This window comes from Hylobates moloch, unplaced genomic scaffold (assembly GCF_009828535.3).
Source record: "Hylobates moloch isolate HMO894 unplaced genomic scaffold, HMol_V3 SCAFFOLD_5, whole genome shotgun sequence".
NCBI classification, from domain to species: Eukaryota; Metazoa; Chordata; class Mammalia; order Primates; family Hylobatidae; genus Hylobates; species Hylobates moloch.
The window spans coordinates 4,499,389-4,525,259 of NW_026652280.1; positions in this window are offsets into that span (position 1 = coordinate 4,499,389).

Sequence of the window (25,871 nt, forward strand, 5' to 3'; positions counted from 1 at the left end):
GGCAGCACCTGCCAGCGTCCCAGGAAGGAGGAAGGGGAATCAGCAAACTCCCACCTCTGCCCTTCCCTCTCCTCTCCCCCACACCTTAGGAAGCAAGAACAAAGCCTAAGTGATGCTGACCATGGATGATGAGCTGGCAAGCCTCCAAACTGGGGATTAGCCCAGAGGATCCTTGGCTTCAACCAGGAAAGAATTCAAGGGCGAGCTGGTGGTGTTAGCAACTTTTACTGAAGCCGCCATGCAAAGCAGCAGCAGAGGTCTTAACTCCTTGCAGAGCAGGGTGACCCCACAGGGAATGTGCCCAGAGTGGCAGCTCAGGGGCAGGCCTGCAGTCATATTTATACCCACTTTCAATTACATGCAAATTAAGGGGCAGATTATGCAGAAATTTCTAGGAAAGAGGTGGTAACTTCCTGGTGGTTGGGTCGTTGCCATGGAAAGGGGTGGTAACTCCCTCGTGTTGCCATGGCAATGGTAACTGACCTGGCACACTGGTGGGCGTGTCTTATGGGGAACAGCTTCTGCTCTGTCTGTTTCAGCTAGTCCTCAGTTTGGTCTGGTGTCTGAGCCCCACCTCCCCTCAGAAGGAGAGCAAGAGCTGAGGAGAGAAGGGCAGGGCTGAGCTGCGGGGGAAGGTGCACCTGGGAAACCATGAGCGGCCTAAGGAAATCAGTGTAGCGTGGCAGCAGAGTGTTTTTGTTTATTTTGTTTGTTTTTTTGTTTTTTTAAAATTTTACTTAAACTCTCAGATACATGTGCAGAACGTGCATGTTTGTTACGTAGGTGTACATGTGCCATGGTGGTTTGTTGCACCTATCAACCTGTCATCTAGGTTTTAAGCCCTGCATGCATAAGGCATTCGTCCTAATGCTCTCCCTCCCCTAGTCCCCCCAACCTCCGAAAGGCCCCAGTGTGTGATGTTCCACTTCCTGTGTCCATGTGTTCTCATTGTTCAACTTCCACTTATGAGTGAGAACACGCGGTGTTTGTTTTTCTGTTCCTTTGTTAGTTTGCTGAGAATGATGGCTTCCAGCTTCATCCATGTTCCTGCAAAGGACATGAACTCATCATGAACTCATTCTTTTTTATGGCTGCATCGTATTCCATGGTGTATATGTGCCACATTTTCTTTATCCAGTCTATTATTGATGGGCATTTGGGTTGGTTCCAAGTCTTTGCTATTGCAAATAGTGCAGCAGACTTTCTTTACAGAGTTGAGGAAAGGATACCCAGAGAGGTGTTCATTGATCTGAGGGTGAGGGCACAGAGAAGAGGTACAGCTGGCTTTCAGTCTCCATTGCAGGATCACTGAAGGAACAAATGAAGGAATGTGTGGGAGCTACGCTGACAGAGCACTTACTGTGCACTTGTGGCATATTTCACACACAAACGTCAGTCCATGCTGTGAGTTTGCGCTTTATCCTAGAGCAATGGACAGATGTTTTTAGTAAGAGAGTGACAAAATGAAGCTCAGCCATGGTGTATTGGAAGAACTGAGGGGCAAGGGTCTGGTCACAGAAGAGTCAAGAGGCTCATGAGAGGTGTGATCATAACGGTAATAAGAATTTAGTGAATACTTCCCATGGCACACCCACCAGCAGCAGCTGCTTCCAATAAATTACCTTTTTTAGTCCGAACAACTCCATTCTATGAGATAGGCACTAATAGTCTCCTCATTTTACAGATGAGCAAACCAAGGCTCAGAGAAGGAAAGAAGCTGAACTCCTATTCTACAGTCAGTAACTGCTAGAACTTGAGTTCAACTTGACAACAGAGCCCACACTCTTAACCCCAGGCAGAGCCACCTCTCAGGGTAAAAGCCATGGTGAGAGGTGTCAGGGGGCCCTGTAAGGCCAGAAGCACGACCTCTGCTGGTCTGGGGGAGTTCCTCTCTCTGGTTATCCTGCAGTTTTTTGGGCAGTTGGGCCTCACCTTCATCTTCACTGGGCCCATCATCATCTGTGTTTCTCTGTTGGGTGTCACCTATTTCTCCATAAGTTCCCAACGTTGGAAAATTGTTAAGTAGTCAAGACCACATTTTGTTGAAATTGAATGTCAGTTAAGAAAAATCACTATCAAAAAAAATTAAGGGATTCTATTAAATAACCTCCAAATAAAACCTTGAGTTTTCCCAATATCTGAGAACCATTTTAGAAGGAAAATGTAAACAGGTCCTTTGTTCAAAGAGGCTAATCATGAGTAGGTCAGTCTCAGAGGAAAAAAACCTTTTTGTATTGGATTCCTAGTTGAAGAAAATATTTATATTTACAGGAACAAAGCGTTATTGTTTCTTTGGGGATCAATGAGAGGATAGTTCCGTAACCCAAACCTCCTCTCATCTCCCTCCACCAAATGTCATGGGGTTGACCCAGATTCCTCACTGGGCTGCTCCTTACACCCAGGTGTGGACAGCAGGAAACAGGAAACAGAAAACCCAGAATACTTAGCAAGCATCATTAACCCCATGCCATATCCACATGGAAACATATTCAGAGAGTTTACCGGAGCAGGGTAAAGTGTACTGGATTCCTGGAGGTCCCCACCTATCCCCCAAGAACCTGCCCTAGTGAATCCAAGTCAATATTATAAAGTACTGGACTCTGGAAATCCCTCCTGAGCCCTGTGGGTGAAGATTCAACCATCGTCACTCCCATTCTCTCACTAAAGAAGGGAATAAACAGAGTGAGTAAGGGGTAGAAACCAGTTAACAATATAAACCAAAACAACAGGGAGAGAAATTCACAGTTGAGATAAAACTCATTGTTTTGTTGTTACTATTTATTTTTGCTGTTGGTTTCAGTTGTTTCTGAAGTGCACTAACTGGAGAAACTGCCACAAAAATGGAGGACAGGGATGATAGGTATACTTTGAGAACGAGTGCTGTTCTGAGTTTTCAGAAAATCTAAGTCTATCACACCAATAAAATTATAGAAAAAGCTGAGCATATGAAGAAAGCCATTTTTTGTGACTCCTGATGCCTGTGTGCATAATTCCAAATCAAACATATTCACATTATTAACTTTTTAAAGTTTATTAGTCTCAGTGCTAATGAACTCATTCATCCTTGGCAAATGCACATGGCTCCCTAATGAAACGTCAATAGATAGATCGGCAGTAAAGTGAGCACGTCCAATAGTTGATGCCAAATTCCACTTGGCTGTAATGGCTGGAAAGAGAAGATCACTTCCAAAGAGACATTGGAGGCAGCATCGCATAATGGGAAAAGCACTAGAGTGGATGTCTACAGACCAGGATTCTATGCCTGGCTGTGCCACTTGGCAGCTGAGTGACCTTGAGCAAGTCACCTAACATTTCTAGGACTCAGCGCCTTTTCTGCAAGAAGAGGAGACTGATCTAGCTCATCCCCAATGTTCTTTCTAGATTTGCAATTTCACGCCTTTTCTCCCTACACCCTGCCAAGCACACCATCCCCTAACCTTTAAGGACGTTATCAGGAGCGTGTACACGTCATGATGCATGGTATCCTGTATTTAGACATATGCCTAGTTAAACAATGGTTCCTTCTTTCTGGATCAAATTAAAACTTGGCTCCTTAGGAGACACCACACCATAGGTTATGGGTTTTAATTTCTGACCTGTTTGAACATTGCGCAAGTTCAGAGTTGTAATGAGTTTCCTAACCTGCGTTGGTTTGTGTCAGCCCGCATGACAGTGTGCTGAGCGTGCTACGGAAGATATAAAATGGAAAAATTTAAAAAAATCATCTAAGCAAGCCTCCCTTTCTCTCAATTATCAGTTTTGAAAAGGAGCCTGAACATGGGCACTCTTCTGTTTGGAGGTTCCTGAACTGCTTGCATTAATTCTCCAGGGTAAACTTCCTGTCTTCATGCAATGATGGGTTTTTTTTCCTACTTTACCTCAGATCTTTAAAATTGTACAACAGCTTGGAAGTCAGGATGTTTTTCTCCCAATGCTTCATGAAAAGAGGCTGCTTTATTATTGAGCAAAAGCAAAAATAATAATCGTGCAAAGCTTTTCCTTCTGGACCGCATAAATTATCTCCAATTTTCCTCATTATTTTCTTCTGCAGGGTATAAAGAGATTGCCTGTGGCAAAATATGTATCAGTACAAACAAATAGAAAACAGTTTAAACCACTGAAGTATTTACTTTTATTTATTTAAAAAAAGACATTTTAATCCTATTAACGGTAAATTATATTACCTATTGTGAAAGCAGACATGAAAGAAATATTTGAAGCATGCAGTTAATTATGATACCAAGTGACACATAATATTTATGCTCTTCTTGTATAGCCTGAACAATTTTTCTTTCACTAACTGTGAGTCACACACTGATTGAAGTCTGGAAGCTGATGCTGAGACGGAACCACAGGCACATCTGCCGTCGATGCCTCATTCTACAGATAATTAATGTTACAAGGAGTAGCCATTGTTTAGTCTTTAAGTCCCAATTCCACATAGAGCAAAAAAATCTCTTCCCCAATGCTTTGACTTTAATTCTCCATTTCAGCACATTTATTAAATGTCCACACCAGCACGGCAAAACAGGGAGCTTGCAAACAAATGTCAAGATAGGACAGCTGTGTCTTCACCAGGGCGGTGGACTTTGTGCAGACTCCAAGACCTTCACGAAAGCAGCAGCCCTCTTTGAGGGAAGTGACTAAACCCATCTAAGTCATTGTTTCCACAGGAGTATGCGCTTCTACACTATTGGAATAAAAGGTAAGATGCTGGTAAAACTTACCAAGCGATATTCCCGTGTGATGATGGTGACCTAATCAGGCTGTGGCAGGGAAACAGACAATGTGGCTCCTGGATGGTTGGTGCTCCCATCACACGCAGCCCACCCCCGAGGGTGAACTTGCTGGGGGGTCACTCTTGATGGTGGAGGGTACGATGGCCCTTGACCCACTGGGCCGTGCTGCCTCTGGGCAGAGTTTCAACTAGCAAAACCAGCTCCGTCTTTCATACGTAAGAGGCTTTGGTTGAAAGTATCACACCTGTTCCTACCAAGTGGCTTCCTAGTCTCGGCGGACATTTGCCCAGCTTCTGTTGGGGTCCCAGTGCACGTGCTGTTGTTGCCAGCAGTGGTTCCGTGGTTTCTTTGAACTGTCCCATTTTGTACTCTGTGAGTCATGTAAGCATCTCATCTGACACTTTGGTTTGATTACCACTTGCAACCCCAAAATGGATTGAGTAGGAATCTCATTGACTATGGAAATAACGGTCATTGACCATAAGACATCCTCACTATTCGATGGCATCTTGAGATGAGGAGCAAATACAAGCCTAACAATCAGAATTTTTATTCACCCATTGTTTTCCACTAGATTTCTATTTGATTAAGATTAATTTTGTATGTCGTACATAAATAATACCACATATATTTGTGATTTGAAATAACAAGAGTGATCAACCTTATTGAACACTTACTAGATACTAAGTGCTTAATACACATTCTCATTTATCCTCATGAGGTAAGTTTGCAAAGTCAACACTAATATCCCCTTTGGTCAAGGCATAAACTGAGGCTAAGTAACTTGCTGAAAACCAAGAACCAATAAGCTGAAGAACCGTAATTCAAATGTAAGCAGTGTTTTGTCCTCACCACCATCTATTTCTCACTTATATTTTAATAGTTTGGTGCTATGAAAATATTACACAAATATTAACAACTGAGTAAAAGTATTTAAATTTGATTTCAATATCCATTAAGAGTTAGAGAAATTATTCTACCAGACCTCATTTAGCGGCAAAATATTCAGAACATTTAATTCAATTTTCAGATTGTAGTCAGATACTTTTTTTTACTGAGGTATAATTTACATTTTCTGAAATGCACAGATCTTACTTAAGGTATGGTTTGATAAGTTTTGACAAACGCATATGTCTAAGTAACCCAAGGCTTCGTCAGGATATGAAATATTTCTATCATACCAGAACATGCTTCTCGCCTGATCTCCAGTCTCTCCTTGCCCACCACATGCGCATCGCCGTTCTGATTTCCATCAGATCATCCTGCCTGTTTCTTGCTTCATGTTGGCTCACACAGCATTGCGTTTTTGTTTTTTTTTTCTATTGCTGCCATAAAACAAATTACTACAAACTGGGCCAATGTTACTTGTACTCATGCATAGGTGTGAATTTAGCTGTCTAACATTTTATTCTATGCATAGGTTTCTACCACCACAGTTAAGATCCTGAACATTCTAGCATCACAAGGATTTCTTGTGTTACCATTTAATAATCACAGGCCCCTCCCTCCAGCTTCTCCCCTGCCATATCTAACCCCAGAAAACCACTAATCAATTATCCATTTTTGAAATTTTGCCAATGAAAAATCCTTTATAGATGAAGTGGCCTTTTTTGCTAAGCATAATTACAAATTCGTAATTGGAAGTGTGTCACTAGAAATTTATCCAAGTCCTTGTGTATATCAATACTTTGTTCCTTTTATTGAAAAGTGGTATTCCATGGTTTATTTAACCATATATATGTTGAAAGATGGCCAGGTTGTTTCTAGTTTTGGGCCAGTTAAAAAAAAAAAGGAGTGTTAACATTCATGTACAGGTTTTTCTGTGAACCTCTTTTCATTTCTCTGGGTTAACTGCTGAATAGTACAATTGCTTAGTTGTGTGGTAATTGCACGTTTAGCTTTATTTAAAAACTGCAAAACTCTTTTCCAGAGGGGCTGCACCCTTTCAAATTCCCACCATCAGTGGATGATTGATTCCCATCCTCACCAGCGGTTGATATTGTCACTATTTTCATGTTAGCCTTTCTAATAGGCATATAGTAATAGCTCATTGCAGTTTTGACTTGCATTTAACTATTAGCTAATAATGTTGAACATCTTATCATACATTTATTGTTCATATATTGTATATCCTCTTCTGTGAATGTCTGTTCATATCTTTTGTTCATTTTCTAATTGGATTGTTTATTTTTTGAATTTTGAGTTGTGAGAATTCTTTATGTATTCTAGATACTCTTCCTTTGTTGAGTATGTGGTTTGAAAATGTTTTCTAACAATTTACAGGGTTTTTTCATTCTATTTATAGGAGCTGTGGAAAAACAAATGTTTTTAATTTTGATGAGGACGAATTAACCCATTTTTTTCTTTTGTTAATTAGACTTTTGGTGTCGAGTCTAAGAACTCTGCCTATCCTTACATTCCAAAGATTTTATTCAATTTTTTTCTAAAACTTCTTTAATTTTATGCAATATGTTTCAGTCTATCATTCATTCTGAGTTAATTTTTGTATAAAGTGTGGAACATGGGTCAGGTCCTTTGTCTCTTTCTCTCTCCCTCTCCCTCCCTCTCTTTCCTATCTCTGTCCAATTGTTCAAGCACCATGTGTTGAGAAGTTCATCTTTCCTCCATTAAATTGCTTTTTTCACCTTTTTCAAAAATAGGTTGAGCATATGTGTGGAGTTCTATTTCTGGGTTTTCTATTCTGTTCTGAGTATCTATGTATCTATCCTCCCACCAGGTCCACACTATCTAGATCATGCAGCTACATAGTAAGCCTTGATATCAGGTAGAGTTATTCCTCCTACTTTATTCTCTGTCATCAATATTATTTTCTCTATTCTAGGGCCGGTGCCTCTTCACATGAATTTTAAAGTAAGTTTTATCTATATCTACAAAAAAAAACCCTGCAGAGATTTTGAAAGGAGCTGCATTAAACCTGTAGATCAATGTGGGGAGAAATGAGATCTTTATATGTCGATTCTTCCAATTTATTAATATGATTTGGTTCTCCATTTGTTTACGTCTTCTTTGACTTCTTTAATCAGCATTTTTCAATGTGCAGCATACAGATTCTATATTTATTTTGTAAAGTGGATACTTTAGTACATATTTCATTTTGTTCAAGGGCAATAATGAATACTATTGTGTTTTTAATTTAGGTTTCCACATTCATTACTGATATATAGAAATTCTTCTTGAATTTGTGTCCTGCAAGTTTGCTGAACTCACTTATTAGTTACATAAGGTTTTTTTTGTATGTGTAAATTCCTTGAGATTTTCTATATAATCATGTCATTTTTAAACAAAGAAATTTTAATTTCTTCCATATCGACCTGTGTGCTTTCTGTTCCTTTTCTTATCTTTTTGCAGTGGATAGAATTCCAAGTACTAGATTGAAGACAATTGGTGAGAGCTAACATCCTTGCTTTGTTTCTGATCTTAGGAGGAAAGCCTTAAGTCGCCATTAACTATGATTTTAGCTATAGTTTTTTAAATAAATCTTCTTTATCAAGTTGAAGTAAGCCCCTTCTATTCCTCACTTGCTGAGAATATATTTTAAATTATTAATGGTGTCAGATTTTTGACAATTCGATGCTTTTTTATATTAATTAATGTGATCATACAGTTTTTCTTCTTTGGTGTGTTCGTATAGTCAAATACCTTGGTTGATTTTCAACTGCTGACCAGCCTTGAATAACACTCTGCATCCATTCTGCCGGTCTCTGTATTTTGACTAGTGTATTAAGTCCATATATATTAAGGTAATTATATGTTAGAGTTGAAGTCTATCATTTTCATGTGTTTTCTCTAGTTTTTCCTCCTCTTTTTCTCCGTTCTTGACTTCCTTCGAGTTATTTAAACGTATTTTTACAAATCTTTCTTGGTTTATGTGTAGAGTTTTTACATGTATCTTTTCGTATAGTTTTCATAGCGATTGCTCTGGGTACTAAAATATACATATATCATTTGGCATGACCTAGTGGTATCAACGTCTTACCACTTTAAGTCTGAAAACTTTATCTCCATTTAGGCTCCTTTGGCCTTTCATTTAGAAGATCATTGTGTTGAGTATCAGATGCTGTTAAAATATTTGTTTCAATCATGAAATATAATTTATAAAACCCTTGAGATCAAAGTAGTCCACCATATGTATCCATCTTTCTGCTCCTCCACTGCTCCTTTCTCCTTCTGCAGATTCAAGGTTGTTTCTTTTACTGTTTCTTTTTCTATTTGAAGAACTTCTTTTGGTGAGTCTTTAAGGGTAGGTCTGCTAGCCACGAATTCTTTTAGTTTTTCTGTCCTCTGAGAATTTCCTTATTTCCCCATTATTCCTAAAGGATGGTTTTTACCATATATAGGATTCTAGGTTGACAGTTGTATTTTTTCAGCAGTTGAAAATTTTTATTCCATTTCCTTCTGGAATCTATGATTTCAGATGAGTATTGGCAGAGTGCTCAGATAATTTGTTTCATCAACATTGGGGAAAACAGACTAAATGCTTTTTTAGGCCTACTTACCAAAGTTAAAAAGCAAAAGAGGCAGGGAACAGACTGTTTCCAATTCACTTTAATGCAAGAGAACAAAGTTTAAGAATGTTTATAGAGTTGCAAAAATATCCAGCACCCAACACAGTAAAATTCAAATATATTGTATCCATCAAAAAGGCTGGCCATGCAACAGTAAGATAATATGTCCAATATTAGGATGAATTTGCTTAATCAAAACTAGCTCAGAAATGACACAGACGAATAGAACATTAGTTGATAAGGACACTGAAACAGTTAGTAAAACTATATTCTATATCTTTAAGAAGCTGGAAATAGACTGAGCAGATTAAGTGGTGACATTGAGAATATAATAAAATCCCAAAGAAAACTTCTAGACATTAGAACTACAGCATCTGGGATTAAAAATGCATGGAATTGGATTAACAGAATATTAGAAATTTCAGAAGAAAAGAAGAGTAAGCTTGAAGGCACAGCAATAAATACATAGAGAACATAGAATTTTAAAAATGAAAAGAGCATCAGGGAGCTGTGGTGAACTTTAGCGTACAGAGGAATGAGGATAAGCAACAGCAAACTTCTAGTCAAAACAATGCAAGTCAGAAGACAATGGAGAAGCATCTTTAAGTACAGAAGTTAAAGGGAAAATAAGGGAAGGGGAAAAAAAAGTAGAGAAATAAACTGCCAACCTGGAATCTGTATCAACGAAAACAGCTTTCAAAAACATTGGCGAAACAAACACTTTTTCAGATATATCTAAGCTGAAAGAATCATCAGCTCAACTACACCACAGGGAATGTTAAAGTCGGTCCTTCAAGGAGAAGGAAAGTGATCCCAGATGGTAATTCTGGACCTATTCTAAGGTTGCTCAATTATAGCATTACTCACACTTTGGGGAGATAATTTTCTGTTGTGGGAGGATTCCTATGCACTGGAGGACATTTGGCAGCATTTCTGGTCTCTACCAATTTGATTCCAGTAACACTCCCCGCTCCCTAGTTGTGATGACCAAAGTCTCCACACGTGGCCAGTTGCCTCTTGCAAGGGAGAAAATTGCTTTCGTTGAGAATCACTAACCAACACAAAAGAGGAAGACCACTGGAATGGTCACTATGTGAGTAAACGTAAAAAAAAAATAAAATTAAAAAGCTAATTGCTTGTTAAAAGCAAAAGTAATAATGTAGTTAGGGCTGTATAACACGTAGAAATAAAATATATGGCAACATTAGCACAAGGCCAGGAAGAAATAAAGTTATATCTTCCTAAGTTTCTTATTCTGTATAAGAAGTGATAAAATATCACTTGAGGTAAACCCTTATAAGTTTAAGTTGGATACCATGAGTCCTATAGCAACCATATAGCCACCTATAGCAACCATGTAGCAATCATTTGTTATGTGTAACAAAGTATTCTAACTAACAAGCCAACAAAAGAGACAAAATTGAATGATAAAAATGCTCAAATAATTCAAAAGAAAGCAGAAAAAGACAAAAAAGAGAACAAAAACTGGATGGCACAATAGAAAATAAATACCAAAATGGCAGATATAAACCCAGTCATATTAAAATTGTATTAAATATAAATTATGTAAACACTCCAGTTAAAAGACAGAGATTGTCTTAATGATTTCTAAAGCCATACCCAGCTATATATTCTGTCAACAAGAAACTCAATTTAAATATAAAGACACAAATTAGATGAAAGTTTTATTAATGGAGAACTATATATCACAAAACATTAATTTTTACAAAGCTTAAGTGGCTATATTAATGTCAGACAAAGACAATTTCAAAGTCAAGATTTTTTAGGGATAGTTATTTCATAATATTAAAGGAGAATCAAGTGTATATAACAATCTTAAATGTTTACACATCTAACAACAGAGCTTTAAATACAAGAAGCAAACACGCATAGAACTACTAGGAGAAATCAATAAGTCTACAGTTATAATTGGAAGTTTCAATGCCCCTCTCTCATTAATTGATAGAACAAGTGGAGGAAAAATCAGTGTTTATAACAGACTTGGCCAACACTGTATACTAAATTGGCTTACCATTAATCAGAGTAAAATTCACACTATTTTCTAGTGCACGCAAACATTTACTAAGAGAGACTAAGTTCTGGTGCATTAAAAAAAAAAAAAAACTAGAAGGAGATGAGAAATTCCTTGAACTGATAAACCACATCTATTTAAAAAAGTAAAGCTAGCCATAGACCTAATGGTAAAAGATAAAAAGTTTCCCCCTTAAGATCAGTAACAAGGCAAAGATACTTACTACTTCTATTCAACATTGTATTGGAAGCTAGTCATAAAGAAAGAAAGAGAAATAGAAGGCATACAGATTGGAAGGAATAATTAAGACTGACTTCATCTGGAGATGAAATGATAGTATATATGGAAAACCCCATGGCATCTAAAAAATTAAAATTAAAAGCCTACTAGAATAAGTCAGTTTAGCTAGATTGAAGGATTCAAAATAAATACACAAAAAATTAACTGCATTTCTGTATACTAGCAATATGTACAGAGAATTAAAATCTTTTAAAAATCCATTTAAAATAATATCAAAATATGAAATATCCTGTACTGAAGAATGAGTCTGACAAAGATGTGCAAGACAAGTACACTGAAATCTATGATGCTGCTGAGAAAAATTAAAGAAGGCATCAACAAAAGAAGACACACACCATTTCAGTCAGAATACCAGGAGTGTTTTGTAGAAATTGACAAATGACTTCTAAATTTCTATATTGGAAACCTTAAACTACCTGATTTCAAGATTTTTCTAAAGCTATGGTGATCTAAACAGTGTGAAATTGGCATAAAGATAGAAAAATAGATCAATGGAACATAATAGAGAGTCCAAAAATAGATAGACACATTTGAGTGAACTGACTTTTGACCAAGTAACAAGGAAATTCAGAAAAGATGGATTTTGTTAACAAATGATGCCAGAAAACTGAAGAGCCATACAGGGGGAATACTTTTTCATACTTTAGACAAAAATTAAACTCAAAATAGTTCAGGACCTAAATTTAAACCGAAAATTATAAAATTTCCAAAAGAAAACATAGGGAAACTCTTTATGAGCCCTTCAGCTAAGAATAGGAGCCGTAAAAGAAAAACAAAACTTGTAGATTGGGCTAATTGAAATTAAGAACTTTTGGTCTTTGAAATGCATTGTTTGGAGAATTTAAAGACGAGCCACAGATTTGGATAAAATATTTCAAATTACATAACTGATAAGAGTTTCATATCCAGAATATACTAAAAACTGTAAAACCTCAAAATTCAATAGGAAAGCCAACTAGTTAAAATAATGCAAAAGATTTGAACGCGTTGCCCAAAAAAGACGGTAAATACGTGCATGAAAAGATGTTTAACTTTGCTGATCACTAGCAACATGCAATTTAAAATCTTCCCAAGATGCTGCTATGCATCCTCGTTAGACTATCTAAAACTGACCATACCAAGCGTTGTGGGGGGTGTGGAGCAACCCAAAGACTAACACACAGCTGGGGGGGGGATCCAAAATGCTGTAATATCTGTAGATGTCAGTTGGCACATTTTTAAAAGTTAAACATACACTTCCCCTATGACTTAACAATCCTATTCTTGGATATTCGCCCAAGAAAAATAAAAACATACATCCTATAGGTGACTGTTTATAGCCGCTTCATTTATAGTTACCAAAAAACTGAAAATAATCCAAAAAGCCCGTGAACAGGTAAATGGTTAAGAATGTTTGGAACAATGAATACTACTCAGCAATGAAAAATAATAAATCCAATCAACACAATACTGGGGATGAACCTCAAAGCATTGTGCTACGTGAAAGCAGCCAGACACAAATAGCTATAGGTCGTGTGATTTTATTTGATGTATGTGACATACTGAGAGACATAGGGACAGAAATCAGACCAGCAGATGCCAGGGTCTTGGGGTAGGGAAGAAAGATTTGGAAATTTTATACACTCATCAAAAGCCATGACATTCTACACCTAAAAAAGTGATTATCATATTGTATTATATCTTAATCATATTGACTTTTCCCCCCTACATCCTTTGCTTACCTTTCTGCCTTTAGTCCTAAGTTTTTTTCTCATGACTTCTGCGGTAAATAACTAAAAGTGTTTCTTTTAGTGTGTGTCTTATTGGTAGTTTTGTTTCTAGCTTATGAACTGCAAAGTGAGTGAAAACATTGTTTCTCCGTTAAAAGCCCATGTCGTGAATCAGTTCCTCTTTGCAGGCCCTGTTCTGTGATTCCGTGGCAGTGGACAGACCCCACACGAGACTCACATCGCTCTGTGAATTGGACAGAGCAGGCTGTAGTGCTGACAATACTTGGGTCCTTGTTGGTAACCCCAGTGCCATTTGTTTCTGGGAATTCTATGCTTTTTCCAGGCTCCTACCGCTAAGATTCATTTTGGGAAATGTGATCATGTGACATCTTCTTGCCAAATGTCCATGAAGCAAACTTTATTCCCTGACCATCCTTTGCTTCCCCAGCAGAAGTGGGACAACCCATATGGAATGGAACCTTGGCGTTTCTCTGCCTTCATTTCGGTCTGGTGGCCAGGCACAATGCTAAGCCCCAGGCCATTTCCTTCTCCTGGGCCTCACTCTGTTGACTCTCAGTTTGCCAGAGCCACGGTTCCCCCAGACTGAAGCCCTTGATATGTGTCCAGCATCTATTCTAGCCAAGACCTTTCATTCGTCCAGCTGAAAGTGTGCACGGCCACCCCAACCCCACATCCTACCTAGGACTCCAGAGCCTTGGAGAAGGGGAGGGGCCACCCAAAGTCTGCTGAGCATGGGCCCCCCTTCTTTTCTGGGGTCCTTCTGGCCTGATTGAGATCCTCTCAGAAAGGAGTGGAAGGTGGCACTGGGAAATAATGGCAGCATGCTAAAATTAAGCATTTTAGGAGCTTGTATTTGGTGGAGGGGGAGCATCTGGTCCATTAGGGTTTTCAGAGGTTTGAAAATTGAAGGAAGCCTGAGACATCCTATCTGGACACCCTGCTTCTTACAAGGCGACACTTACTACCATGAGAAATGTCCCCAAGCATCTCCTGGTGTGGTGAGCATAGTGAGCTCACAGCCCACATCCCTTCCCCAAGTGCTTGCCAAGGCCCGTGAGCCAGATGTCCTGGCCAATGAGACGTACCTGTGAACAAAGCAAGCAAATCCTGCCTGGGCGGAGCTTGTGTTACTTAAATGACTATTGCAACCAGAATATGAGAAACGTATCTTATTCAGTGTTTGAATCTATTTTTTTTTTTTTGCTAATTGCTTCGAAAATTTTTTGAGCCAATATTAACACAGAATAGAGACAATAGAAAAGGCAATAAACAAAATCCTTAAATGCATCTTTAAAAAGCCCAAATTATAACAAGAAAATATCTTTGATGTTTGCTTTGTTTGGCCACATCACTGAAATACAATAGTCCTCAGACCCACCAAGGGAAAAATATCTCCAAAGTTCACAATGGCGGGCAGAGACCCCCATCAACAGCCATCTCAGATGATAAGCACAGGTTTTGGGGCCAGAAAACCTGGATTCTACTCTCAACTTGGAGGCATTGCTTAAGATTTCTGGGGCTTGGTTTCCTTAGCCATAAACATGACTGTACAAATGCTGCCTGCCTCCCTGGCCTGGTGGGAGGAGCAAGCAGATGAAATGTGCATGGCTGACCAGGCCAGCTGCCGTGCAGGCCCTTTGTGTGCAAGCTTGTTGCCACCTCACAGAACAGAGAACTCCCCCAGAACACATGATCAAAAAGCCACACAAAGATATGATTGCAGCGAAAAATCATAGAGCCAGTCTGTGTTTTTAAAATGGTAATATAATGGGATATATACACATATATGCATATATATGACAAATATAATGGCATATATGTATATATGTGTATATACATACATAAATATAATGATATATGTGTGTATATATTTGTATATATGTGTATACAAATATAATGGTATATATGTGTAATATAAAGTTACAAAGGACATGCATGCTTGATGCTTTTTCTTGAGGATGTTGGGTTTTGGTGGTGTTTTAATTTTGAGGCTAAGCTGAAGCTAGGGAATTTTAAAAAATACAAATAAAATACAAATATAATATTCACAACCTGATCACAATCTTCTGATATCTAGCTGTTAATCAGAGAACAACCAAACACAGGGACTGCTTTCACCCCTACAACCGAGAGTGTACCTAACCCTAAGGACTCTCAGCAGACAAAATCAAATGACCTTCCCTCAAAGCCTTTCTCCAAGAGAAAGGCTGGAGCTCACTGCAAGGGCTGGGCTTGGGAAAATATGTCATCTGTCTCTGTATCGCTAAGAATGTGAATTATCTGGAATCCTTTTCCTCCTTACCCATAATTGTGTCATTTGCTTTTCTCAGTGTGGCAGGAACAATCTGTTTCTTTTCTATTTCCTGCTAGTGTCATTTTGTCGTATTTGGGTTCAGCAGTAAGATTCCTGTGTTTTGTATCTCTCAGTACTAACTAGGGATATTCAAATCTCCAAGCAAGTTCTGTGCACGCACACACACACACACTCATTCACATCAATTTCATCATTAACTTCTTGAGGGCAGGGACCAGGTTCTTTTGTGTTTGGCAATGCTCAGTACCTGCATTTTTGAATGATGAATACATTATATAAACCTATTTATTGGCCAAAGCCTAAAGTAAAGGTAAAATGATCTGTAAGTGTCTCATACCATGCGCTAAAACATGAACATTTGAAATCGTTTACTCTGTGGGCTCAGCCTGTAATCCCAGCACTTTGGGAGGCCAAGGCAGGTAGATCACCTGAGGTCAGGAGTTTGAAACCAGCTTGGGCAACATGGCGAAACCTAATCTCTACAAAAAAAATTTAAAATTAGCCAAGCATGGTGGTGCGTGTCTGTAGTCTCAGCTACTCGGGAGGCTGCGGTGGGAGGACTGCTTGAGCCTGGGAGGTGGAGGCTGCAGTGAGCCAAGATGGTGCCACTGAACTCCAGCCTGGGAGACACAGAGAGACCCTGTCTCAAAAAAGGAAAGGAAAGGAAAGGAAAGGAAAGGAAAGGAAAGGAAAGGAAAGGAAATAGTTTGCTCCATTTTCTATTGTAAATAGCACTGACCTACTAACTAGACAACAAAATTATCTTTAAACTTTATTGACTCCATTTTTTCTATCTTTCACCAATATTCAAATTATGGAATGTAATGTATCTAGAAGAGTGTAGACCATCAGAGGTTGTCATAAAACTGTGAGAACTGGTGGTCTATGAGCTACGGGGAGATCATTTTAATCACTCCTTATTAAAATACCAGTGGGTATTCCCATCAAAAGAAGGATGCCATCAAGTCAGCACCATTCTGTCCCCTTGATGTGCATGAAATTGTCATTATGTCTGATCTGAATATATGTCTACGTAGGAAAAATAAACTAGAATTCTGTTTACAGCTCTTTCCTGAATTCCTTAAGCTCATCATTCAAATGGCCCTCTTCATCCCTAAAATATGCATACTTAAGCCAGCACAGATGTGGCGGGGGATGCAGGTTGGAAAACTGTGTTAATGCAACATCCTGCCCTGTGGATGCCTCCGTTTGCCATAGGAAAGCTAATGGATGTGTCCCCGGGAGACGAGAAGCTGGCCCATGGCAGGCAGCTCCAGAGCTCCATATGGAAATCCACTATTAAATGTAGGTGCTCTTAAGGGCTGCTTAATTAGTAAACTCAGGCGGCCACACAGTTCGCCGGGTCCCTGGGTGAGAATCCCATTCCGGCAGTGAGGTTGCATCTGGCACATGGCGTCTGCTCCACACCCGCCTCCGTGCCTGCCAGCTCCGGGTGACTGGGTTTGGTGAAGATTTCTGCCTGCTTGTGGGCATGCTTCTTATGCCCGCATTTACTAGGTCTATTGCTTTTGTTGTGTTTTGTTGCCCCCATCCCTCCCTGGGCAGTCGATTTCAAGGCCCCTTGGCCTTCCCCCCAATACCATTCTTTGGCAGGCTCTCCTTCCTTCCCACAGTTCACCTATCATTTTCACTGACTTCAACACGGTCTCTGACACAACCCCCTAACCAGGCAGGGAGCTGGGTTAGAGGCACAGCTGCTCTGTGCTCTACAGGGACTCACACTTCCACTGCTCGAAGCCCTCTGTTGTCACCGGCTTAAAAGGCCAGAGAGCTAGAATGTCTGGGTCGACTCTATCTGCTTGCTGTCGCCATGGCCTCAAGCCAGCCATGAATCCTATGTGTTTTCATGGCGGGTGTTGGCGGGTGGGTAAAGGTTTCTAGGATTTGGCTCTTCCAATGCCTTCAAAAATTCTTTCACCTTCCTCTTATGTTTTAGAATTGAAAACAAACAAACGAACAAAAGATTCTGATACGACATTACAAGAGAGAGAATGTAACTCATACCCAGAACTTTAAATACTCCAGATGTGACATCATTTCCAAAGTAATGATTAAACTACAAGGCAAGCATTTGCTTTGAAGGAGTCATGTTGATGCTGATGGCTTACCTTCCTCACAAACTGGCAAACTCGTCACAATCAAAGTAACATACATGCCTGCTTAATGTGTTCACTTTGCTAAAAATCCATGAGTACCATTTTCAAACTGGAAAACATGACACCCCCAAGGCCTAACTTGATTTTTGCTCTCAGTTTCATTGGAAAGAACATTCTCCCGTTCTGCAAAGCCTCCTAGATGGTCGGTGTTCGGTTTTCCTGGGCCTGACTTGAGTGTTGACAATCTGACATGTTTCAAGAGGACTTAGAAACTTTGTTCATCTAAAATATATAGAGGAAATGTGTTCCATGTCTTTCCTCCACTTTCCTTTACATCTGTTGCTTCACTCATTCTCTTAATTTGATTACAATGCTTTTGCCCTTTTTTCCAGACTGGCAAATGTTGAGTGACAACTACAGCCTGCTGGCCACGATGTCCACATTTCTCAGCCCTTATAATCATCCTGTGCAAACTCATGATGTCCTCCCCTGGGTCCAGGGCATATGGGCCCTGCATTTCAACAGCTCATTCAAGCAGATGGAATTCCCATGTTCCATGTCAGGAAGTGCCTGCAGCCAGAGAGACACCAACAGCGGGACAGATCATATGAGTCACAGCGTTTTTTCCTCTTTGTGTCCGAGAGAAGGGACAAACTTTGGATTCAATAGAAAGTCCTTAAAATGTTTGTCTTGAAATAAGGATGAAGAGGCAAATGGTTCCTTGCCCCAAGCAGTCGCAGTCTTGCCTATGGCTCGTATGGCTGTAGCATGTAGAGAAAAGATATTTCTTTAAGCACCTTCTATGTCTCAGGCTGGTGTTCTTATTTGTCCCCATTCTGCAGCTCAGAAAACTGAGGCGTAGGGGGTTAAGCATCGTCAGGAATCTGGTGCAAAAGCCTACACTTTCACAGCCTCACTAGCTGATCAAAAATCCAGCAGGGCTGGTGTCAGACACATACCCACCCATCCAGCTCCCTGCTGCAAGTTGAGAATTTGGCAGAGACTCATAGCATTTCTCAAACCCTCCTGAGAGACCTGTGAGTGGAAAACTCATGGCAAACTGACTATACACTGAACTACGACCTGATTTAGAAATACCTTAGCAATGATTGCATTTTCACTTTCTATAACTGTTTTTTAACCCATTTATGTGGGCTGTGTAATTAGAGAGTAAATTCCATTTCTTTGGAGATGTAATTCATTGATAATTTTGATCAAATTTAGAATGAATGCTAAATTAAGAGTAAATTCAGAGTTGAATATATTAATATTGGGGTAAATTAGGAAGGCTTTTATTAGTCAAGAATTGTAAATAGCTTTTATTGAAAAGTGTGCCCACAGTAACATCTGTTATATTGGGGCCAACACAGTTAACCTTTCTTATGGGTCATTATAAGCAACAGTCAATAAAAATGTACTATGCAGAATCTTTCATACAGTTTTATCCCTTTGCACAACATCTCCACTTTTTAAGCTGTTAATAATGTTCCAAAATAAACCTTCCATCAGTTCAAGCTAGCACATTTGTCTGAGAAAAAACATAATAAATGCATTGCCTACAAGCAGTTAAAAAATCAAAACTACTGCAAGCTGAGGAATATCTCTATAGGGAGCCCTGGTGCACGGTAACGTAAGCCCCCATGCAAATCCACTCCTGTAAGCTATGGCACGGCTACAAAAAAAGGCAGGCACCATAAATATGGAGTCTGTAGATATAAAACAGCAATGATGTCATGCTGGAGGATTTATAAGTTCCTCCACTTCTAGCTGAGAATGTGGACAATACAAAGCCTTTAAACAATTCTATGTCGCACAGGGTCATGGGACACCACAAAAGCAAATATTTTGTGTGTGTGTGTGTGTGTTAAAATTGGGTTTAAAAAATATCTTTCAAAAATGCAGTCATGGTTTGTACTCTCTGTAGCATGTTGGTATTCAAGGACTGAGTTTTCAAAAGAGAAACGTAGGTAGCAGAGTTTCCATCTGGCAGATTCCCTGTTGAAGTCACCCCAGCATCCTGCATGAGCGTTAGTTACATTACCCTATGCACATATCAGGCATCATTCTCTGGACTCAGCCTTTGAGCTTGGACCCAGGAATTGGCACTCAGTGGGCCATGGGGCCTCCACCTCTTCAGGCTTTGGGTGCAAAGTTTCCTAATCATCAGCATAGGGCATCCTTCTCCCCTGCACCAACATCTTCCACTCTCCCACAGTGAGTGCTCATTCCCTTGATTGTGCCCAGCAACGTGGCTGTCTTTGGCACCATGTCGTTATCACCCCTCTGTCTGGGGCGTCCCATCAGGTGGGCGTGCTGGTCACCCTCAGATTTCTCCTTATATGGGTGCACTTTTTGCATTCTTGTCTCCGTGGGAGGGGCTGAAAGAACTGCTGGCCCACACAGGCCGACCCGGCCCCTCATGAACATCTATTGAAACTGATGGATCTGATGCCTTGCATCGGCCAAGCTGTCATTCAAGCCAGGGGGGATTTGGAGGAAGACAAGGCAAGCATTGTAAGAATGACTTTGCGATCTAGTTTATTGGGCTCGCCTTGAACTCCTAGGTACGGTTGGGGTAGAAAACCTTGTTTCCTGCAAAAACAACTTCACATAAATGGGAAAATGCACCATATAAGGAACAAGTGAATATTTTCCCTTGATTTGTGCCTGAAACATATGAGTGGAGGAAAAAAAATATCCCAGCTGTCTACTGCATTGTGTGAACATATACATGCATTTAAATTACTTATATCATTACTTACAGATGTAATTGTGAAATATGTTCTTTTTGCATTCAAAATTAGGGACTGAACAGATGGTGAACGCTCAGTTTAAAGCAATATGTCCATTAAAATAACCCGTACTGTTGGTGTTTAGTGTAACAATAGCAATGAGTTCATTATAGCAGGGTTCTGCAGCACTGCTCGCGTGGGGAAGAAGAGCTCTCAGAAAATCCTCACTGGCCCAGGTGACACACATTCCGAGATTGGGCCACTTTTCCACCCCCTCAGCCATCAGTGGAGAGCTTCCAGGGTTGAACTCCTTGTTTTGCTTAGTATTTTGCTTCTAAAGAAGAAAGTCAATAAACAGCTGACATTTAGCAGTGCTTTGCTTCTGGGTTATTTTTTCTCTACTCTCCAGATGTGCTGAAATGTGTGGTTCCAGATGCATCACCTCCAACAGGATGATGCTGCTCCCACCAGGAAGGGGGGTGGTTTACCCAACTAGCCTGGGTCAGTTGCATGGGCTAACAGCACATCAGATCCCTGCCCTCTCTTCTTGGGGCTCTGCAAGGACCACCAGAAGGCCAGGCACCTTCTGGGCTGGCCAGGGCTGTCTCCTAACTCAGTTATGACTAAATCGACCCAAGGCATCTGGGTCTGTTGCCGCCTCCCCTGTTCTCCCATGCACCTCTCATAATATGAATACTCTCAAAGAAAGGAAAACAAATATCAGCATCCCTCCCCATCCCCTGCCATGATTTCCATTTCAGCAACAGTGCCAGTGGCTCATATCCTCTAGAAAACTGCTATAAATCAAACCGAAAAATGTTGAACTCTCTCTGGGAGCCCCGAGCTAAGAAAGAGGGGGAATATCTTCCTGTGCAGTCTTGGGTCAATCCATTGGACAAACTGATTCAGTTTCTCCATTTTTAAAACAGGGAAATCATGGTTATTCACCTCTTTCTTATGGCAGTTGATGACCAAATGAGCTGCACAAACCTCACACCCACAGTGGTTGGGGAGGAAGAGGAAGGAAAGTTCCACCATGGGAAGAGCAGGGCATGTCTCGATGATGGTGTGCAGAACTTGCAGGTGACCTGGCCTCCAAAGTGACCAGGAGTGATGGTACATGACTCGTATCAAGGCAAAGTAAACATTCCTCCCAGGCTATGATTGGGGAAGAATGTGTCTGAGGACCCAGTTTTCCTGGAAATACCAATGGGAAAAGACAGTGAAGAAGCAGAGTGTTTAGGGTGGAGGTAAAAAGAACAGAGACAGGGGACAAGATGAACTTTCAGGCAGGTGTCATTGTTCTTATGTCAGAGTGTTAGGAAGACTATACACTTCCTCCTTTTCAGGGGGTGCAGGGATCTGCACCCAAACTTACCAGAGTCAAGTGTCTGCATGCTCTTCATGGTGTCCACTGTTTCCTCTTTGCTGCTGCACCAGGACAGAAAGACAGGAGGGAGAGAGGGTGATCCAGGCTTGGGGTGGACGGAGGACAGCCTAGTAATCCCTCAGGGCCAATCTTCTGTGAGCGTCACTAGGGATAAAAGAGGGACAGATGGGGATCACTTAGTGGGAGCCGATGTAATTCAGTGGTGCTCAATTATTGCTCTTTATCAGCATCTTCTGTAAAGGATACTCAAGGGCAGCTACCTGGGTCCACTGCATATCCACTGAGTCGGGATTCCTGGAGGTGGAACCCTGGATGTTTTTCTTTCTAAAAATTTGCTGTGTAAGCAGCAATACCATGTGGGTAGGGTAGAGAAGCCAGAACTGGATCCAGGCGTGGTATGCATGCCTACTTGAGATGCCTGACAGCCGTCCCATCCCTCTCAGCACCTGCTGTACGGGTCCTCTTCCCAGCCCTGTCCAGTCAACCTGCCCAGACTCTACTTGGCTGTGTCCCCCCATGGTCCGTGAGCTTGCCATGTACTTCCATTCCATCGTGTTTCTGCTAATTCTATCATTCTATTAAAATATTATTTCAATGGAGTTTTTCCCACCCATTGCCACTCTGGTGAGCCACTGCTCATCCTTGAAGGCCATGCTTCCACATCACATTCTCTTTGCACTACTCTAGACATTACCACTGCCATACAATGATCATATTAATTGTTGCCCCATTTGTTATGGCAGTGAAGCCACATTCAACATTTACTGTGCTCAGCAACTCATGTGGTTCTTGCACAAAGCGCCGATGCCTGGGTTCTGCCCCGGGACTGCTCATGCACCAAGTGTGTGTTTTCTGAGCACCCCAGGCCACACATCTGCAAGTGGCCTCTGCAACAGAGGCTGAGAACCCTGCAAAGTGCTCGCAGTAGGAGTCTTACCTGGGCTTGGCTACAGAGCAAAGCCCTGCGACCAAATCCTGGGCCCTGGAGGGCAGCATGGGTCTTCTTCACTTTTAGAGGCCAGGACCTCCCCATCACAGTGCCTGACACATAGTAGGTGCCCGGGAAAGATATGGCAGGTTAAATAGTAAGTAAGACTGGCACAGATGGTCCCGTGTGAAGTGCCAGAGGCAAGGGGGAAATAAAAGGAAGACACTGGTAACACCTGCCATGATAAATAAATGAAGGGAACTCACCTGGGCCATGAGAGGAGAGGAAGCAATGAGACAGGGATTCAGAAAGATGGGGGGCGGGGGTGGAATTGAAACTGTGGACTCAAAAAAAAAAATCAGACAAAAGCAGCGTAGCTACATGTGGCCAAACACGGGATGTGGTAGTCAAATACAGTCAGATTCAAGGAGGCTTGATTCAAAAAGGAATTACTTTCACTTAAGTCCACAAAGCAAGGAATGGGAAAAACTCGAAAAGCAAAAGCAGAAACAACTAATGGCAGGTGTTAAGGGCTGAATCACATGCCCCAAAATTCATGTGTTGAAGCACCAACCCTCAGTATTTCAGAACGTGATTGTATTCGGAGGCAGAGTCTTTAAAGCAGTTGTTAAGTTAAAATGAGGTCATTAGAGTGGGTCTTAATCCTACATGACTGGTGTCCTTTTAAAAAGAGATTAGGCCACAGACACACACAGATGGACAGCCATGTGATGACAGAGAGAAGGCAGCATCTAAGCCAGGGAGAAGGGAGAGAGGCCTCAGGAGAAACCATCCCTGCCGACACTTTGATCTTGGGCTTCTGGCCTCCAGAGCTGCCAGACAGCAAGTGTCTGCTGTTTAGGCCTCCTGGCCTGTGATGCTGTGTTACCAATGCAACCTGAGCAAGCCAGTACAGCAGGTGAGACTGCGAGGAAGTTGCTCTGCCCACTGAAATGGAAGCTTTATGTCAAAGAGTAGGAGACCCATCCATGACAGGTGAGGGGCGTTATGGCTCCTGAGAGACAGGCAGAGGGCGGAAGAGGAATTCCACATCTGTGGGGGCCAAGCTAAAGTCAGACTCTCTCTGGACTCAGCCTGACCTGTGGCCACCATCACGCAGGGGCCAGCCCGTCGCACTTGATAGTTGACCAACAGCACTTACCAGGCAGCCTCTGAGGGCCAACTCTTTGCCAGGCCTGGGGTAATGGGAGATCAAGGACCCTGGTCAGCCCTCCACTTGTGAACAGTGAGACAAATTACCAGGCAAAGCCTCGGTGGGATGGAGGAGGACAACAGGCAGAGATGGAAGGATCTCCTGACCAGCTAGGGGCTGGGAGGGCCATAGATTCTGTCTGATTATATTTTGAAGTATAAGTGAGGATTAAGGAAGAAGGAAACATTGGGAAATCCAGGTACAGGGAGTAGAAGGGCAATTCCAGAGACAAGAGACAGCCACGCACCTCTAGACCAAAGGATCTGGTGTGTCCCAGCTGTGAGGGTCGATGAGATCCAGTGACGGATGTTCCTCCAATGCACCAGGCACTGCAGAGGCACTGGGATACACTGTGCCGCTGCAGAACCACCCAGGACTCTGCCTTCATGGGGCCTACATCCTAGCAAGGGGATCTGGTGCCCCAGGAATGGGCAGACCCATGAGTTGGAGCTTACCCCGTTGGCATCACTGATGATTCTGCAACTTCCCTCTTACGTCACTTGCAAATGCATTTTCCTCCACCATGACATGCTTCTCCCCACTGCCAGGTGAACTCCATCCTCTAAGGCCCCATCCAGCTTAGCCATCTCCCAAATCCTACACAGAATGAGTTCTTCTATTCTGTGTACCCACAGCAAGTTAAGGATGAGTTAAAGCATTTGCCACAGAAGGCTAAGCTTGCTTCTGTGTACAGCCCGCCTTCCCTACAATATCTGTGCCTTCAGCAATCCCTGGTTCAGCAGACGTGTGTGGAGCGACGTGGAAGCGAGTAGATGAACAGAGTGCATTAGGTACATCATTCGCTTAGGAATAAAGGGGATACTTGGAGATGCAAAATGCACTGCAGTCTCTATAAAAACCCAGGCTGAATAAAATGGGCTTCATGGGCAAGGTCAGCACCTGGGGCTTCTCATTCCTGGTCAGCTGTGGTTGTGGTTCTGCAGCAAAGAGCAGTGTGCTCAGCAGTCCTGGGGCTCTGAGCTCACAACACCTTCCTCTCCACCTCTAGAGCTGCAGGCAGAAGGAAGCAATTGAAGAGCTGGGACTCCAACCGGGAAAGAGGGCGAGGACAGCAGAGTCGGGGATTTATATGCCTGGAGGGAGGGTTGAGATGCTCAAGGTAGGAGAGAGCACCCTTTCTGTTGACACTATTGGAAGAGCAGAAATCAGTTTTTCAGAAGCCGAAAACATTGGCAGTGGGGTTTGAAAGATGAGCAAATTCCAGTTCAAAAAGTAAGTAATAAAAAATAGTACAAAATAGGAAGAATGATCAAGAGTAGGAAAACTCTCCATCTCAGATGTCAGCATGGTGGGATTTATTGGGAAAGAAGACCAGGAGAGCCAGGGAAATGTAAAGGCCTTGGAATGATGAAGCATGTGTGGAATATTTCATGCAAAATTAATATATAACAGTTGGTGATGGAAAAGGAACCACAGCAGCGTGCACATTGTGTGGATAACCTTATAGGAAACCTCAAAACAACGAAAGATAATGGATAAGCAAACACTACGTAAAGGGGCCAATGAAAGGTGAGAATTGTATGCCTCAATTATGCCTTGATCTTTATGTGTAGCTGCTTCCCAATGTGTGCTTTTTCCTGTATTGTAAACTCTGGAAGACAAGAAAGGATTTCTTCATGCCGACTTTCCAGCACCTGGCATTGTACCAGGCATTCATTAACAATAGGAATTGAATTGAGGTACAAACACAATGACTTCCACATTAAAATACCATTTAATAGAGTTGACCTGGAAGGAACATATGATTATCTTTACATATCAGGTGCATTTAGGTAGATGAAAGGAACTAAAATGAGCCAAAGGTGGTCCAGTAAGTAAATAGCATAGAA